The following is a 20,110-nucleotide window of genomic DNA, read 5'->3' on the forward strand; positions in this document are numbered from 1 at the left end:
CCCCCCCCCCCCCCTACCTCGACCGGTACCTGAAAAATAAAAGGGGAGAAAGGGGTGAGTATAAAAATATACTTAGTAAGCAACCTACTTGTAGGCTCTTTTCGCATCCTTATCTTGGTAGGTATCCACGGTCTCTCTCGGGTTTCTAAGGAGAGTGATCTAAGCTGCAACTCTCGTTTCTGTATCTTAGGAGGCTTGCCCATCTTAAGCAGTGATATGATCAGTGTCCTAAGGTGAGACGCGACCTCATAAGTAAATCTGAGGGGATCGTATGGCTGGATCTGAATACGTAACTCTCTCTGAACATCATCCGTGGAGGTTAGTTGACGTCCCTCACACGGTACCATACATCCACTAAACGAGATGCGACCCCCTGTGTGCCGGTCAGCTACTGAGTCATTGATATGAACCAAAAGACATCAATCATACAATATACTTCAATGAAGATGTGAAGAAAAGGTTGTCAAAATTATCAAAAGATGTTTCAATTCATGCCACATTGAAGAAGAATGAAGTTTGATTGTTATAAATTTTGGATGGGTTACAATTTAGAGTTATTGTATTTCATTTATGTATTTTAAGACTTTATTTACTATAGGTTACAATTACATAATGGTTAATTATGGCCATTAAGTATGAATGTTACAACTCTTGGAATGCCTTTAATAGTTTCATTTTGAGGCTATATAAAGCCATGTATGTTGTATGTGTAAGAGACTTGAAAAATATAGTAAAAAGAAGCATTTGTGCTCTTCTTTAGCCAATGGCTTTGCAATTCTATGTAGTTTAGGTTTCATGTAGAATCATTCAAGCTCGACATGATCAATTTTGCTTGTGGAGTGATTCGAATCTCAAGCAAGTGTTCTTGCCTTGAGATATTTGATCAACAAGAATCATTCAAGCTAGACATGATTGATCTTGCTTGTGGAGTGATTCGAATCTCAAATAATGTTCTTGCCTTGAGATATTCGATCAACAAGGTAATCTGAATCTTACCCCCCTTGTAGTGGTTCCTTTTCTTATCAGTCATCCTATGTGGCTCTACGTCCCCCGCTCAGGGACGGGTTTCTACGGCCCAGGAGTCCTGTTCAGAAGACCCCTCAGGCACCTGTCACACTTCCTGATAAGAATCACGATGTTCCAAATGGATCTATTGCCAAGAAGATTAAAAAAAATATGTCAACAATAGAATTCGAACCTACGTGCGAAGAACTCAATTAATTTCAAGTCTATCGCATTAACTACTCAAGCACATCAACATTTATTAGAAAAAACTATGTTTAATTTTATAAATTATGTAAAAGTCATTGTGGTAGAATTGCACCCGAGCCATTCAATCAAGCCTTGATCAAGTTAGATTGTGTCATTCAATCAAGCCTTGATCAAGTTAGATTGTGGAGTGACTCAATTTAGAACAAGGTTCCAAATCTTGCTTCTAGATCTTCGATCGTAAGAGGTAATCTAATTCTAGCTTTATCTCTTGGTTGATCCAAATTTCGTATAAGGAGATGTTAATTAGTTTGATTCAAGGGTTCTTGCTAAAACAAAAGCTTGGATCGTGGAGCTGAGGATTAGGGTTGCCTTATCACTTCCCTATCCGGATCTGCAAAGCTCAACGATCACCGTACCAGAGCTCTGTCTTGACGGTATGGTATCGGAGGAGAGAGGGAAGTGGAGGTTCTGATGAGACTATCTACACTGCTCAACTCTAGCAGGCTACCTACAGTTACCGTGGTGACCTATTATTCTTTCTAGGGTGGAACTTGGTGACATAGACTTGGATTCATGTATCTCTAGGACCTCGTGCCTGATCTCACAAACCTATCGGGTTTGAAATTCTAGGCTCTTGATCCGCCGATAATCATTTTGCGGGTCTAATTGCACGGTATTCTAGAGGTCCCCCAATCTAGGGTCTCATCTTGTCTACTTAGTCACAAGCACCCTAATCTAAGCTCATAATTTCTTCCTATTCATCAAGAAAGATAACACAAGCAATCATCACGTATAAGAGTTATCACGCAGCAGTTCATGCAATATAACAAACATGCTCAATGGGAAGATAACGTCCATCTTTACCCGGAGCGCAGATTTCACAAGTTTTCCATCCTCCTCATGCGTACATACTTCATCAGAATCTCAATCAAACAGATTTAATAAATATTTCATATCAAGCTTTCCTTAATCATTTCATTTTCGCAGTTTCCATACTAATATACTAGGTCCGGCTAGCTAAGTTAATGGGTGGTAGCATGCATACTTGTTCCTAGCGGTTCCTACAAGTACTGCTCGTGGGAATCCAAATGGCTACTTACATGGTTGACGCGTGCCTTCCCAAGCTTGAATTATTTGCCGGAAAAGGTTCCAAAAATTCTGGAATTTCCTTGATAGGTCCTAATTTACATAAAAATAGGATCAGAGTTGAAATCGGAGCGAAAAACAAGCAAACAGAGGTCGAACGGAGGGAAAACAGTCACTCACGTGCCTACATGCGCGTTGACGCGCTCTGGAGGGTGTTTGACGCGCAGCCTCCCGCCCAGTCGCGGGCCAGCGGGTGGTTCGGTTCAGTTCGCGTGGTTCCCGGGTCGCGTGCGGAGCGCTGGATCAGACTCGGGTTGACCCGAATCCGCTCCCTGACACGTGTCAACTAGCCTGTGGGACACCCCTCTCTAGCCGCAGTTCACCACGTGTCGATCGCGGGTCCGCCTCTCTCCTCCGTACGCCGGCCGACGTTTTCTCTCTCCTGCAGGTGTTTCAATTTCCAGATTAACGTTTTAGGGTTTAGGGTTTAGGGTTTAGGGTTTAGGGTTTAGGGTTTCGATCTATTTTCTTCGAATTTTCTTATCTTTAAATCCGTAATCCATAACAAAGTTTCTTCACCAAAATTGTAGATCTCATATTCTACTTCTACAATTTATTTTTTTTTCCTTTATTTTTTCCTTGAACATAGGATGAGTTAAGGCCGTTAAAGATACAGAAAAACTCACATTTTCTGTTTTCGATCGGTTTACCCGAAGTCCGACTAAACTCCGATTTTCGTCCGATTCTCGTCCAAGAACTTCAAGAAACCTGTGTGAATCTTATTTAGTCACATACCTCAAAAAACTTCAGATCTAACGCTCAAGAAACTCCTCAAAATCTAGATAAAATTGAAACAATAAATTCATAACCTTACTTTGTCCGTTCTCAGATTTTCTTGCCGAAATGAGTGGATCCACCACCCAAACTTCTTTTCCTGCACCGAGAGAAGTATTGCTTCGAAGTTTCTTGCCTTGTATTTCGATCTCCAACGGCGGTTTGTGATCCGCTCTTCCTCTCTCCCAAACCCTAACTTCTCCTTTCTCCTTTCTCTCTCTCTCTTTCTTTTCTTTCTCTTTCGAGCCCAAACAACTAGACCTCTTAGGTAAGGTAGGGGCAAAATGACCCTTTTGTCCCTATGTTGTTTTTTTATTTTTTTATTTATTTATCTAAAAATTCGGGTATTACATTACCACTCCTAGAGGAGGCTCAATTAGGTCAGCCACGAGCCAATGAAGAGCTGCCTTAGATAAATACCAAGAGGTTCTGGAAAGAATTAACAACTCTTGTCATAGTATGCTTAATCTCAAAAGAGTAACAGTGCTCCAACGAGTAACATGGCAAAGTGTCACACTACGAAGAAGGGCTCGGGTTGGCCACATTAGAAGGTATTGTGAGGTTATCCTTTAGATGGAGGTTAGAGAGAGAAAAGATGTACCAAAGACTGCTTTAAGGAGCCGATCGATTATAAAGAGAAAACCAATCACATCCTTCGACCTAACCGATGCTCGTAGATGTTGAAGGAAGGAAATATCGAAAGAGATAGGAATAAATAAAATAGATCAAAGCTGCAGTGTTTTATTATTGTTTTATGACTCTATATATAAAGAGTTACACAATTCCAGTATTTATAGGCTTATACACTAAATCAATAAAAAATAGTAAATTATGGAAATTTAGATAAATTCAAATCTGCTAACAATCTCCATACTTTGAATCATATCTCAACTACTTTAAATCATATCTTTATTTTGAATACTTTGAATCATATCTCAACACTCCCCCTTGATTCAAAGTTGCAGATGTCAGGAACAGAGCTTTCCTTTTGACAAAGCCTACGTAAATGTCTACTTTAACCCGTACAATGTCTTCTCAGCTTGTATACCTTTGTTTCTTTGTCTTCCTTTATGAATCCCTCTAGCTGTGTTACATAGACCTCTTCTTGTTGATTTCCATAAAACTTTTTGTTTGGTAGGTCAACCATATCCCATGTTCCATTTTTATCAATGGATTGCATCTCTACTGCCATGGCTTTCTTCCACTCTTTTTTTCAGTTGCTTCTTCATAATTCATAGGGTCTGAGACAATAAGAGCAAATTGACATGATGCGTATATGTCAGCTAAAGATTTTTACTTCCTTGGAGGTGTCTCATCCGAAAGTTCTTCAAGAAAAGAATTGCTATTTAGTGATGCTCAAGATGATGAATTTGACACATTTTGTGTTGCAGTGGAGGCACTAGGAGATGCACTAGAGTTGACTCTTGTCTCTTCATTTGGAGAAACTTCAACGGTAATCTTTTGTTGCTCCTGTTCTTTACTCCAATCCCAACTCACGTTTTCATTAAATATTACATCCCTTCTAACTAAAATCTTTTCACTAAGGGGTTGTATAATTTATATGCCTTTGATTGAGTATAATAGCCAATGAAAATGCATTTTTTAGATTTTTCATCAAGTTTTTGACGAGTTTGAGAATGTTTTAAAACATAAGCAACACAACCAAAAATTCGTAAATGACTTACAGATGGTTTCCTTCCATGCCATGCTTCATAAGGAGTTCGATTGATAATAGCTTTGGTTGGTGAGAGGTTTAATAGATAAACAGATGTTGCTACAGTGCCCAAAATTGATTTGGAAGTCTCCTTGTTTGTAACATACTTCTTGCCATCTCCACAATTGTTCGATTTTTTCGTTCAGCGATTCCATTTTGTTCTGGAGTGTAGGGAGCTGTTAACTCCTTTTGGATGCCCTCTTCTTCACAAAAAAGATTGAACTCTTTAGATATGAACTCGTCACCTCTGTCTGTGCGAAAAACTTTAATGTGACAGCCATTTTGGTTCTCTACCATAGCTTTAAAAATCTAGAACTTTTAAAAAGTTTCTGACTTATGTTGTAGGAAGTAAACCCAGCTCATGCGACTATTGTCATCAATGAATAGTAAAAAGTATATCCTCCCATCCAAGGACTTCGTTTGCATTGACCCACATAAATCACCATGAATTAGTTCTAGACAATGTGAAGCTCTTTTAGCTTTTCCAACAGAAAAGGACTTCCTAGTCTACTTATAAATGCATCCTTCACATAAATTAGTTGAATCATTTCTTGGTAATCCAAAAACCATACCTTTATCCCTGAGTATTTTCAAGCCCTTCATATGAAGATGTCCATATCTGAGATGTCGTAATGTCGAGTCATCTTTTGTGCTAGCGGTAAGAGCAAAATTCTCCATGTTAGAAACATCCAGTGGAAACATCTTATTTGAAGTCATGACAATTTGAACTTTATGGCCTGATTTCTTATGTGTAATGGCACATGTGTTGTCATTAAATAGAACAGAATGTCCTCTGATCATTAATTGTTTGACACTCAATAAATTGTACCCTAAATTAGGTACAAATTGAACATTATCTAATTGTTTTATCTTACCATGACTGGTTTCGACTTTCACTGTACGTTTTTCTTCAACTTGCATCTCTTTTGTATTTCCAAGTTGCCCCTTAATTTTTTGCGTCTCATCAAGCTCTTTGAATATGGATTTGATGCCTGTCATATGGTTCGAGCATCCGCTATCAACAAACCATAAGTCACATTTTTTTGAATTAGTATCCATACACGCCATAAAAAGCTTTTCTTCTTCTTCTTCATTCTCTGTTGCAAAATTCATTCGTTGATCTTTATACCAACAATCAGCTTTTGTGTGCCCATACCTTCTGCAATGGTAACATTGTATGACATTCCTTTGTTCATTGAGTTGTCTTTGTCCATCATTTCTCCATCTACCCCTGTTATCACGACCACCATGGAAGTTGCGAAATCTTCATCTTCCTCGACTTCAGCCTACTAAATAAACATTCTCTTTCATTGCCTTCGTTATTGGCTGTCTCCTTCATTTGTAGTTCCTTTTCTTCATTCCTATTTGATGACCTATTGATTCTTGCCTCATGAGCCTGAAGTGAGTCCATCAGTACATCAATGGAGAGTATGGATAGATCCTTAGCTTCTTCTATGGCAGCCACCACATGGTCAAACTTTGGAGTCAAGCTTCTCAACACCTTTGCAACAATTGTTTCGTCTGAAATTTTCTCTCCATAGGTACACATCTGACTGACTATTGTCATTGCTCTTGACAAAAAGTCAGCAATTGATTCATCATTCGTCATGAGTAGAGTTTCAAAATCACGTCTTAGAGATTGCGATTTCACTATTATGACCTTTGAATCTCCTAGAAACTCCTTCGGTAGAATTGACCATGCATGCTTTGATGTGGTTGCTGTTGCAATTCGTGAAAAGATAGTCTCATGAACTGCTTGCTGAATAATGAATAGAGTCTTGGCATCGTTTTTCTTGGTTTCTCTTAGTCTTTCCTTTTCTTCTATTGTGGGTTCTAATACATCAACAAACTCGTGCTCCACCAAGTCCCATAGCTCCTGTAATATGAGAAAGGTCTTCAATTGATGCTCCACCACTCATATTTCTCACCATTAAAGATTGGTAACAATGGTGCAGAGGAAGAAAAACCAGCTACTGTCAATTTTGTTTTGTGAAAGAAAATAATCACTCACGCTTGTGTTGACAGGAACTTGGCTCTGATACCAAATTTGTTGGAGGAAGGGAATATCGAAAGAGATAGGAATAGATAAAATAGATCAAAGCTGCAGTACTTTATTATTGTTTTCTGACTCTATATATAAAGAGTTACACAATTCCAGTATTTATAGGCTTATACACTAGATCAGAAATAGTAAATTATGGAAATATAGATAAATTCAAATCTGCTAACAATCTCCCAAAATCTTGGTAATTTGAATACTTTGAATCATATCTCAACTACTTTAAATCATATCTTTATTTTGAATACTTTGAATCATATCTCAACAGGAGATTTCAAGAAATTTAAAAATCAAGTGATCATTAGGACTCTCTCGATATGGTATTCTTTGTCATCATACGATGTACCAGTTCTTTCTTAGATTCAAAAGATCGATATTAAGGTTGTATTTAGAGGCATCACCATGTAATTAATATAGCTATCAGTCCAGCCTAACATCTGAAAGCATATCATAGACGTATAGACAACAAATACACACCTCTACCAAATCTGGGAAAAATAGGAGACAAAGAGATCGAAGGAATCATCAGTATTGTTAGACGACGTGTTATTGTGGTAAGATCATATGTGTGTCAAAGGATGAAAAATGTCACAACCTTACTATGAAGAGAGTAGGTTATGACCCTCATATTACGACAAAAGAAGAGATGACCATGTGAGAGCCTAGACGAGTGTTATGATGAGACCAAAGAGGATGGTGCGTCATCTAACACACCATATAGAGTAAGCATTGAAGAGAAGATGAGGTATAAGCAAGATAAGGGAAACAAGTAGACAAGAGTTTGTTCAAGGAAAGGGTACAGTACTGAGCCTTAACTTCGAAAGTTGAGATTTCGAAGAGCATTTAGGCATGCAGTTCTGAAGTCGAGTCCGTCCATATGAAATATGAAAGCTTGCAAAATTTGGTGTCAATAGGGCACCGGACGGATGCTCCATGACATCGTATGTCCGTTCTCCAAAATCATGTCTACACCTGACAATTTGGAAATACCTAAAAATGTACCTTATGGGAGGGGCATGTTGTCACCTCTCCACCACTCCTGAGTCTTGTGGCCTAAGCGAGCTACCCTGTGGCACATGCATATGTCACATTGAGGGCAGGGTTCCGAGACGAGTGTCTTGAGAGACTTTCTTTGAAATAGATTTTTTAAGGATAGTATTGGGCGACACGAGTGTGTCAGTATTATGTCCCTACCCATGTGTCAGAGGTTGAATTTTGTACCTACTATCCGGTACAATATCCGTAAATGACATAGCATAAGCACGTGAGGGCCAATGTGATATGAACCACGACCAAGGAATTTTCATACTTCAAGGTCCAATGACAAGGATGAAAGCCAAGAAGCTACAACAAGCTTTAGTCGCATATATTCAAGCTATGGTGAGCTTCATTCTAAAAAGACGTTGGAGACATTCTTTACATGTATAAAGTTAAGCTTCAAGATAGAGGTGCATTAAATGCACTTTAATTTGCATTTAATGAACTCATAATTGAATTTATGGAACTAGTCCAAGGATGGTCAATAAACATACTTCATTTATTGCATTATTTAATTATAATTTAAATATTTGTTTGTCATTTAAGCTAATTTTTAATATAGAAGTTAAGGTTATATTGCAACCCACGTACGTTATGATATTTCATGGTTAACTAGTCATTTTAATATGGTGGTTATGGGTATTTCTCATTAACTACCATTTTAATGAGGTTATGTGTCACTGCTAAGTTGTCAAAGGTTATAAAAAGTCTTCTTTTCTTTCATGTTTGACATACTATTTTTTGGAATGAAAAAAATAGAGTTTATATTTTAGATTGGTTGAGAGATAAGCTCTTACTTTTCAAATTCTTATATTTAGAACTTACATGTTAGAGTCATTCAAGTGGTGTTGATCAAACCTCTGGTAGAGTGATTCGAATCACGAGTTTAGAAACGAGTTTCTTTACTCTTAATCTTGATCATCAAGGTAATTCATTCTAAAACTTTTCCTTGGATTGATTTCATATCATTTGGTCTCGGAGCTTTAGGCTCGATGTCGAATATATGTTTCCTTACGTTTATCTCTTTTAATTCTCTTACATATATATATATATATTTTGTTGACATATTGACATATTTTATAAAGTGTTAGGTCTTGATCTTATCAATATTTTGTTCTTCTTTAAGATCTTCTAAATTGATTTCTTGATGGTAAACTTATTGGATTTTGACAATCACTTAAATAATAAAAAATAAAAAATAAAAAAAAAATTATTAATGTTAAATGTCTTTTTTTTATTATATGTTACTCCAACTAAATTAATCGTCCTTATTCATCTTCTATCTTTAATTCGTTTCTTTGTTATTATTCGGATTCCTCCTTTAATACCCTTGTTTGTGTGTTAAGTGTGCTATCTATTCACTTTGAATTGCACTTAGCTCTATAACATAGTTTGCCTCACATCCCAATGTGTTTTGGAGTGTGATTTGTGTGTGCTCAATTTTGAGGGTGAGTTAGTAAGGGAGTGATACATTGATTCGAGTGTTGAATGCTAAACATGAGTGAACACACGTGAGTGAGCGCTTGTAAGGTCCTTTTTTTTCCTCTCTCTTTTAACTTTCTTTTGTTGCATGGAAAATCCAGAATATAATTGTAACATTACTAAGGCAAAAGAAGCACAACAATGAACCATGGAAAGATTAATTCGAGGAATAGAGTTGACAAATCGAATAGGAAGATTGGAGATTCAAAATCAAGCTCTAGAGAGGATTCCACCACCTGCACAACATGTTGACTAATATGAAGGAGACAGTTTTGATCAAGACGAGGATAATCCACATGCGGGTGGTCGTGCCTTGATGCGAGGGAGAGACCATGGAAGAAACCATCATAATTTTCAACAACGAGTTCCTTATGAAGATAGAATTGATCGTAACGTGGAGAGCATCAAATTAAAACTTTCCAAGTTTTATGATAAAACAGATCCATAGGAGTACCTTGAATGGGAGAAAATGGTGGAGTCGGTGTTCAACTGTCATAATTTGGGTGATGAAAGGAAGGTACTACTATGCATTGCTTAATTCAAACAATATGCTCAAATTTGGTGGGATAAATTGATGTCAAGTAGGAGAAGAAATCTTGAAGCAGCAATTGATTCATGGTACAAGTTGAAAGAGTCCATGAGGAAGCATTTTGTTCCACAATATTTTCAATGGGACATGGCACAAAAGCTTCAAGCATTGAAACAAGGACGCAAGCCTGTGGAGGATTATTACAAGGAGATGGATACACAGATGGATCGACTTGATCTCGTTGAGGACATAGAGGCTCTCATGATGTGGTTTCTCAATGGGTTAAACACGGAGATTGAAGACAAGGCTGATCTACAACCTTATTCTAATATCGAGGAGGTTTTACACATTTCAATTTAACATGGAAGTTATGAGTATTTCTCAACGAGCCATTTTAATATGGAGATTATGGGTATATCTAATTAACTAGTCATTTTAATAAGGAGGTTATGTGTCACTAGGTTAAGTTAACAAAGGCTATATAAAACTTCATTTCTTTCATGATAGATATCATATTTTTGGAATTGAAAAGAATAGAGTTTCTTATTTTAGCTTTGTTGAGAGCTAAGCTTTTTATTTTGAAAATTCCTATGTTTAGAACTTCCATTCTAGAGTCATAGTGGTATTGATCAAATATCTTGTCGAGTGATTCAAATCACGAGTTTAGAGACGAGTTTTCTTTACTTTTGATCTTGATCATCAAGGTAATTCATTCCAAAACTTTCCATTGGGTTGATTCCATATCACAATCCCTCAATAAAATGTAGATGGATAGATGTTCGGGATGTTCCAATGTTATGAATGATACGTGGACCCGTTTTCAATGGCCAACGACACCTAGTGACACTAGGGTATTTTAATATATTTGAAATATTTCAAGGTTATGTGTCACGGGGGCCAAGAAATATGGTTCATGTTAATTAAAAACCAAGATGAGACGATGGGATGCGACATTGCATTGAGAGACCTTAATCCCAAGTATAAGCAAGGTCAAGCCGAATGACTTGACTTAGTGTAGTGACAAATCGGTTGTGCCACAGATGATTGAATATACACGCGCAGGCGATGTGTGTGGTGAAACAAGCTTGGATTCTACACAAGTGATGTTCGGTTTACAAAGACAAATCCCGTCTAAGGTCCAATGAAGCCACAAAGTCATGCAAAAAATGAGTATGAGGATTGAGTTCCCTTTGAGGCTTGTCATGAGCATGTTAAGATCACGATACCGCACGTTTGAAAAAGTACAAACATGGCAGTTGATATCATAAGTACACTTTGTGTGTCTAGTCAACAAGACACAGAACCCAAGGGTTGGCCAATGACCTTACAAGTGTGTAAAGAGTGTCAGATTTGGCAGGATAGTTGCGGGTCAAAATCAAAATTTAGTTGTGGGTCAAAATCAGAATTCAGTTGTGGGTTGAAACCAAGACTTCTCCAAGATCCTTAGTTTCATGTGTTGACACTTAAGTGTGGGGAGATCTACGCATCAAGCAGGACCAAGCTCATTTGCCAAGGTATTGAGGTGCTGATGTGGGCAAGAGATGAAATAGAGGACGCATCAGGTCGAATGTCTTCCAAAAAACCCTTCGCATTAGTGGAATAGTGTAAGTAGTTGCAAGCAGAGAAGTCGAGGGTCAAGACAAGACGAGAATCGACCAAATGCAAAGTTGAGCACAACACAAGTTCTTATGGGGGATGACCTTGCTGCATAGAGGCAACCAAGTTTGAGCGAGGGAGGACCCTAGTCAATGGGTTATTCAGTCCATGAATATGCTCCAAAGTGCAAGCACACGTGTATTTATTAAGCCACTGTCTTGTGCCAAAGGTGGGTGGTTTCACAAGAGGATCAAGTCTAACATCGAGCTCGAAAAGTGAGAACTAGCTGGACATGGGCAAAGAGAAGTGAACATGCAGCAAGACCAAAGAAGTGTCAAAGCAATGTTGCCACATAAAGGTGGCCAGTGAAGAGTTCGCTAAAATGCAGTGCCAACACAGAGTTGTGTTACAAGCTTTCAGACATCACTATTGTATGGGTTGGTGCCACGATAAGTAAATGTCATGGTAGACTTTTATAATGTAGAGGCAAGTCGGTTTTGTTGCAGATGATTGAACATGTACACGCAGGCGACGTGTGTGGCCGAATAAGCTTGGATTCCTCACAAGTGATGTTTGGTTGACGAAGACAAATCTTACCTAAGGTCCAATGAAACTACAATATCAGGCAAAAAATGAATATGGAGTTTGGGTTCCTCTCAAGGGTTGTTGTGAGTGTGTCAAAGATCGCGATGCCGCACAATTGGAAAAGTACGACCGTGACAAAAAGGTCCTAAAAGAAACTTGGACTAAAGTCCATGATACATCCTATACATTTCACTATAAAAGTACAAAGATGTATTAGATTTGAAGGGTGGCTATTGATGGTAGAGAATGAAAGAGGTAGGTAACAAAATTTGTGAGCTAATGTTTGACTTGTTAGCTGGTAGAGACACTGAAATAATGACGTGCAGGGTTGTTATAACCAAGGAATGTACCTTAGTGGAAGTGGGAAGAAGTAAGCATGAATTTTATCTCAGATTTACGAAAGAGCACGCAGTGGTATAATGTTATGTGGGTCGTTGTGGATGATCGTATCAAGATAGCTCACTTTATTCCTATTTGTAATTTATAAAGATATTTGATTGTTGTGAAATTTTAGGCAAGAAAGAAAAAAAATAAAAAGAAAGATGGATGTGGGGGAGGTTGGTTGATTGAACGCATGCCTAAAATGTTTTGTTTTAATGAACTATTTAATTTATTGACGAGGATTTTGCTTATTTCAAATTGTCATAGTTTCCTACGTTGTTTTCGTCCATGCCTAAAACGTTCTTTCAACCACTTTTTCCTTTCAAAATTTTACATTTCAGCAACTTTTTTTTTTTTTTAAATAATAATAATAATAATAATTTTTCACATTAAATTGGAAATAAGTATTTCCAACGTGTTGATGCAAAATTTGAAATTAAATGTTTGTGGCGGTGGGGGGAACTAGTTTTGCCCACGGTTTTGAAAGTGTTGTTGGTTTTTGGGAGCAATAATTTGGAAAGGAAGACAACAAATAATTTACTTAACATCTTACAACAAGATACATTGCGACTCTTTTAATGTGAACGAGAGTAATGATATCTTGTGCACGTTTCTCGTCAAGCCATGTTAAAGACTCGAAGAGAGGACTATTTTTAAGATAAGAAATAAAATGAAAAATAGGGTCGTGAGAGATGGAACGACAGTTATCGATGAACAAAGAACTCATAAGAACAATATTCGACCTGATTTTTTTAAGGAGAAAATTAAAGGAAGGCCAACATGGAAAGTGTTGACATTTATGCTAGTTAATTATTACCAAAATACCCTTGAAGTTAAGGATGATTACGGATTTGCCATTCTGCTAAAAAATAAGAACCTTCACAGTACCTTCTACACAAAATCCTTTGAATCTCGACTCTCAGCCGTTGGATCTCCTCCAAACTTGGATATATTCTAGAACATTCACGGATCATCACATCCAACGGCTAGGATTCAAAACCAGAGTCGGTGAGGCTCTGATCGGAGTAGATATTTCTGACAGATTTTCCAGAAAATCTAACTGACAATTCACGACGATTCAGGAGCTCTCAATGTCAGTTTAAGTTTCCCCTATAAATTATGAAGTTGGGGCAATCGTTTGGAACAAGAATTGAGCAAAAGGTCAAGCTCGCAGTCTTTGGCAATAAGTGTTTAGATTTTGAGTCTCCTACTCTTGGATTTCTTCCAAGTTCGAGAGTAATTCTCCACTATTTCCTTTCAATCTTATTCTTATAGCCTCTAAACAAGATTACCCACAAGTTCTATGAAGGAAACAAGTGTTGAAAGTCCTAGAAACTATTCCTCCAATCCAATTCACCAGTAAAGAGCTTCAAGGAAAACTCAAAATTTCAATCCGAGGATACAAAAGAATTTTCTGATCAAAGAAGATCCCAATAAGTTTCTCCACCTTCAAGGAATGTTTCCATAGAAGACCACAAAGAGAAATAACCTCAGGAACGTGCCCAATTGAAGAAAATTTGTTTCGGGCTCAAATTGAAGGTAAGTGTCAAATTCCTATCTATGGCCTCTTTTCCTTCAAATTAAGGATTCCTTTAGCTTCGTAGGAAGAACTCGAGTAACTTTGCTGAAAAAATTGAGAGTTGAAACGTCGTAGAACAAGATACCCAAGAGATCGAAAATCAGAGGTGTCGGGAAACTTACAGACCGAGAGTGGTTTCTCAAAATTAAGATCCCACACTCAAAGTCGTTCCTCCAAACCAATTCCTTTATCTTGAGGGAAGAATAAGGAAGAGGTTTCGTGAAGAAATCGAGCCTCGAAAACCCCTAGAATCGGCTACCCAATAAGAAAAAATCCTCTGTTTTTACTCCGGCGAGAAATCATATTTTGGACAATCTTTGGAAGAAAATATCTTAGGCTACGATCCATGAAAAGAAACTAGACACAATAAGGAGTCTCTGAAAGGAAATTTGAGGTAATTCGGGTACTGGAAGTCCAAGAACAGAGGTCCCGAACGTCGACAATGAGGTAAGTAGCCACCTTGAACTTTTTGTTAAGAAATACTTGTAGGAATCGCTTGGATTTCCATATAAACCATAAAACAAGTATGGATTTAGGATATATGAAAGAAAAACTCAAAGAACCGTAAGTTAGCCCTAAACCGATCAAATTACTCGGTAATAAGGTAACATTAAAATTGAAGGTATTAATATAATACATGCGAAAGCAATTTGGATATTAGGCACTTTTAGAACATCAATTATAGTAAATAACTAGCATGTTCATACGTATTAAAACTTAATGAGTTTGAATACTAACCTTTTGTAGTTCAAATTCTTTTTTCCTCACGAACCAGTTTCGAACCACTACTAGTGTCTTCTCCACTATCCTCCGACCTTAGAACGAGATTGTGGAATCCAGTGAGTGACTAAACTTGGGAGGGATTTTGTATATATGTAGAGAGTGTTTATGAGAGGTTTTTCTCAAGGTTTTTCACCAACAAGAAGAACTTTCATGTATTATGATCACTCTATTTATAGAGTCATGTTTGCATGTTCATGCAAATTTGAGATCACAAAATTTTGACACTCAAAATTCCACTCAAATGTTTGGGATTATGTGGCAAATGTGCATGCTTGAGTTAACCAAATTTTGACACTCAAAATTTCACTCAAATTTGTGGGATTTATTTGGCAAGCATGCAAGTTTGGTTAAACCAAATTTTGACACCTCAAAATTCCACTGACATAGATTTTTCCATTAAATGAAGTCAATATTTTGACTTTCTTCATTTTTATTCAACAATCAATTTGAATTATTAATTTCAAATTAAAGTAATATTAAATGATTAATTAAACTATTTAATTAATATTTAATATTAATTCAAATGACAATCTCAATTAATACCGACACATATTTTATTAAGATATTAAATCTTATTTAAATATCTCAGATTCTCTCTTTTTGTTTAATTCGTAAATAAAACAAAAATGCAGTTAAATATATCGTATATATGTAGCGCATTCTCCCTAATTTGAATTCGAACACTTCGAACTCACTCGTCACACTGTTTTATGGTTTAGTCCGATATGAGCTAGCATAGAGACCTAATGGACCTATAGATCATGGGCTCCAATGATCTAAGATTAACTGGTTAAACTCATTAATCTTGTTAACCAACATTCGTTAACTACTAGGACATTCCACTATAGCCTAGTAGTTGCACTCCTCTCACTATAGATATATTTCTGTCCATTTGATATAATCATGATTAGTAAGTCGATCCTTCACAGGTTGTTCGTAACTAGAACTGGGTCAATTTACCGTTTTACCCCTAAAGTTACTTCTTGTTTCTTATGTCTCACTGATCCTCTAATGAACAATTGGTTTGTGGTCCAACCAGTAAATCGAATCCCTCTCATACCAATGAGAGGGTGGGGCCCCTTGTTCAAGACCTGAAGTCAGTACTTAAGGGAACTACCTCTCTTCTATCCCTAAAAGTGGGTAGGAGTGAATTTCATCTTGCACCCCACGTCCCCAGCCATTTACCCAGTCTTACCCTTGAAATGGGAGGCCTATTGAGTCGGCGAACTTGAGTCACTCTCACCCATGCAAATCTAAGGATAATTCTGAATAAACAGGAGTTCATGGTTAGCTCAGGATTAAGATTGAGTTACCTAGGTCATCGAATGAAAAGAAAATTAGTCTCAATAGTAAACGACATTATAAAGTGAGAGTGATTTTCTTCATGGTCCGATCTTATGCAATACTCATTGCATAGGACGCCCCCACTCACATGTCTTCACATGTACAATTTAGTGATCACATTGTTCATATCATATACAAAAGTGGGTCGCATCCATAGTGTCCCCAAAATAAGGTACTCAGTCTTATCCTTATACTATAGATCATTTTGACTATAAAATTGAACTTGATCAATTCTTATGTCTCTACATATAGTTCAAGTAATCATACTATAGCCAGAGTGTTCTTAGTTTATTGAATTTAGATTAATGATCGTAAAGTTCACTTTATTCAATAACAATCTTTACTGAATAAACAACAATAATAACTTTATTGAAAATAGAATATGCTTTTGTTTACAAACTATGAGTTTTAGGACATAAATCCCAACAAAAATAACCCACTAGATGAATTTTACTGTCTATGAAATTTTAATGCTGAGCATGTTATAGCATGTTGAGGTTATATACGAATTTTTGTGGTTATTGGATAAGGATAAGTAGGTAAACCAAGAAATAGTGCAAAATGACCATAATGCCTTTAAGGAAGACTACCTACGGTTCATGACCTAGATGACCTCCAAATTCTATGAAACTCTGTAATAGATCTTATTGTATGATTTTTTATGATATGGTGAAGTTTGAAAGTCATTGGAATATGTTAAGTAGCAAAACCAAAAAGTAGGGGTAAAATGACCAAATGCCCCTAGGACTACTTATGGAAATTCAAGGTCTATACGTGCTCCAAATGATTTCTACTTGTTATAAGGTCGATTATGAAGGACATGAAGATATGTTTGAGGTTTCAAGTTGATTGGAGCAAGTTTGGAACCTAAACCAAGTTAGAACCCAAGAAACACCTAAAGGAAACACCACAAGTATCAAGACTCTTCTAGAACCCCCTAAAGAACTCCCTAGGAATCAATGGTCTTCCAGAACAACTTACGCTAAGATGGGTTCATATGGTTACAAATACAAGTTACAACTTATGTCTCAAGGAATGAAGGACCTTAGAAACTTACAAGATTAAGAACCAAGAACAACGACGCACAAGCTTTACAACTACCCAAGTAAGAAGAATGGTAGGTACTACTCAAGGATGAAGGACCAAGGTCCCCAAACTCAGAAACTCAAGAATGCTTGGTAATACTCTAGTCATGTCTAAAGTGACCCATGACCTCCCACCAAGCGGTGCCAAAGAACTCCTCTTCTAAGTGGGATGCCCTGCACCATGTTTCTTTTGAGGGATGTCATGCCTCGAGTTTCCCTCGCCTAGAAGAGATGCCTTGCAGACTTGCAGGATGCCATGTTCAAGTATGCACCGAGCATGTGACCTTTATGGTCTATCAAGGGGAGTAGTCTAAGGTCACGGAGAACTAGAAGAGAGTAAGTTACCTTAGCCACGAATCGAGAACCTCCTAAGACCTCCCACGGTGCAACATGCTCATGACTTAGACTACGCTGCTTGGAATGCATGAGCCTTGAGCGTAGATAAGCATACTGTATTATAGGGCAAGCCCTTGATGCAGTATTAAGACTACATCTCTTGGAACGTAAGAAGTCTTGGATATAGGTTTTCAAACTATGCCGCTTGGAACGCATGAAACCTTAGGCATAGGTTAAGCAGACTGTATTATAGGGCAAGCCCTTGCTGCAGTATTAAGACTACATCACTTGGAACGTAAGAAGACTTGGATGTACGTTTTCAGACTATGCCGCTTGGAACGCATGAAGCCTTGGGCATAGGTTAAGCAAACCGTATTGAAGGGCAAGCTCTAAGATGCGGTAAGATTACATCGCATGGAACACATGAAACCTTGGACGTAGGTTAAGGCTGTGTCGCTTGGAACACATGAAGCCTTGGACACCAGATTGTCAGGTGCATGTCTAGTGTCGTAAATCCTAGGGGGAGTGTCTTGGAGAACTAACCAAGAACAAAACAAGAACCTAGAAAGTACCAAGAACAAGAGAAAGATCAAGGACTAGAACATGGATCAAGATCCTAGTTCTAAGGACAAGAACTAGGAACAAAGGACCCAGAACCAAAAACCAAAAACCATAGTATTAAGGCCGTTAAAGGAAAACCAAGGTTTTAGAATTCAAGGACCAAGGTTGTCTAGAAAGATCAAGATAAGAACCCAAGTCAAGAACAAGAATTAGAGGGCCTAAGTACTTACAACAAGAACAAGAACAAAGAATGTGGTACTTTAGCTAGCATATCAAGGACACGATTAAGAGCCTACAAGTAGGCTACTTACTGAGTCTTGTAATCATTTCTTATTCTCCATTTTTTTTCTAGGTGATAAGGAGCTGGTCGAGGTCGAGAGTAGACTCTGGAGCAGATGCCATAGACTAACCTCACCCGTCGTCCTCAACCCTTATGTTTTAAAATGTTTTGTGTCTGTTCATTATTTTGTGTTTTAACTAGTATGCTGTGTTTTGAATACTTATGTATAAACTCTATTTTGATATAATGTAAATATAATGTTTTAAATTCCTTTATTTTATTCTGCGAAAAATTTACCCGCCTTTTTAGTCTTTTGCTAAAAGAAAGCACAAATGCTATTTTTTACTACATTTTTTCGAAGTCTCCTTTGCAAAGACAACATACATGACAACATTAGATGAGACATTGCAAGAGTTGTAACTTTATATTTTAATACTATAATTATCCACGGTGTATATTTTATGAATATACTTAGCCACTATGCTAATATAACCTTAAATAAAAATCTTAGAATACATTAATGAAATACCATAACTTTAAATTATGATCCACCAAAATTTTATAACCATCTAAGAATAAATGAAGTTTTATTCTTTGGCATGACATGTAACATCTTGTAATAATTTGAACAACATTTTTTTCGCATCTTTTTTTGAAGATTATCTTGCATGATTAATATCTTGCTTCATATCGTTCTTCACCTTTTCAAAAGAATTCTTCCTCAAATCTATTTGTGAAACTTTGGTGCAAAAATAAGTTAGGAAAATACATACCACTTTTGTAATACCCACCTGCAACAATAAATTAAATAAATTTAAAACAAAAAAAGGAAAATGTGTGGCAAACGCCACCCTACACTGCTGCAGGCGGTGCGTCAGGAAGCCATTGGCGACAAAAGGACCGCTCAACCACCCATTTTCAAGGCCACTTGAGAGAAAAAAAAAAAAAATCGTTGCAAACCCACATCCGCCGAAGACCTTGCGCCTGAGACCTGTGAACGTCTGTCGTTCGATTAGGAACAATTTTAAGGACTTCTACTGCGGAGCCTTGAACCTTGAGGTAGGAGGGTTGAGAGAGACGGAGAGAGGCAGAGGATCGAGGCATCGTCTTGGATAAGAGTTTCATAAGTTTTTCTTTTCTAGAAACCCTCGAACATGTAGAAGATAAGTACCTATGATTTTAACCTGAACAGATCTACGAGAATTGAGGAGGGGTAGCGTTCCGACCCAATTCCGTTCAATTAGGCCGATTTTCCTCCTTTTTGTGTAATTCTCCAATTTTAACTCCGATTTTAGCACAGTTTTCACCCGCATTTCTCATTTTACCAATGTAGGAATTATGACAAGTTCATGATTTACTAGGGAAAAAAAAAAAAAAGGAGTTTTGCAAATTTTGGAACCCGAGAAGCAAACTCAACAAATAGTGTCACGCCTCCCAAATAAGTGGTACTTCAAAATCTTGGAATTAACTATAATCGTAGTATGCATGAAAGTATGATATGAGAAGTATGTCATAGAAATTTGAGCATCAAATGAGTTGATGTACGTAAGAGCACGTTGAACATTATGATGCGCGTTAACGAGGAATAAACTATTGAGTTATGATGTGATCAAAATTGAGAGCATG

At 37.3% G+C, this 20,110-nt stretch overlaps 1 long non-coding RNA gene across 2 annotated transcripts; it reads right to left on the reverse strand.

The window, feature by feature from the left end:
• Positions 1-2,368: 2,368 nt before the first annotated feature.
• Positions 2,369-3,340, reverse strand: LOC111472636. 2 transcript variants are annotated; one of them, XR_002715468.1, is made up of 3 exons: positions 3,173-3,339; positions 2,985-3,066; positions 2,369-2,391 (listed from the first exon to the last, which is right to left on the reverse strand). It is a non-coding gene; the product is annotated as an uncharacterized LOC111472636 (long non-coding RNA). The 2 variants fall into 2 exon arrangements; XR_002715467.1 differs by lacking the exon at positions 2,369-2,391 and adding an exon at positions 2,708-2,740 and having other exon boundaries at positions 3,173-3,340.
• Between the last annotated feature and the right edge of the window lie 16,770 nt (positions 3,341-20,110).

The sequence above is a fragment of the Cucurbita maxima genome, unplaced genomic scaffold (genome assembly GCF_002738345.1).
Source record: "Cucurbita maxima cultivar Rimu unplaced genomic scaffold, Cmax_1.0 Cma_Scf00080, whole genome shotgun sequence".
In the NCBI taxonomy this organism is placed as follows: Eukaryota; Viridiplantae; Streptophyta; class Magnoliopsida; order Cucurbitales; family Cucurbitaceae; genus Cucurbita; species Cucurbita maxima.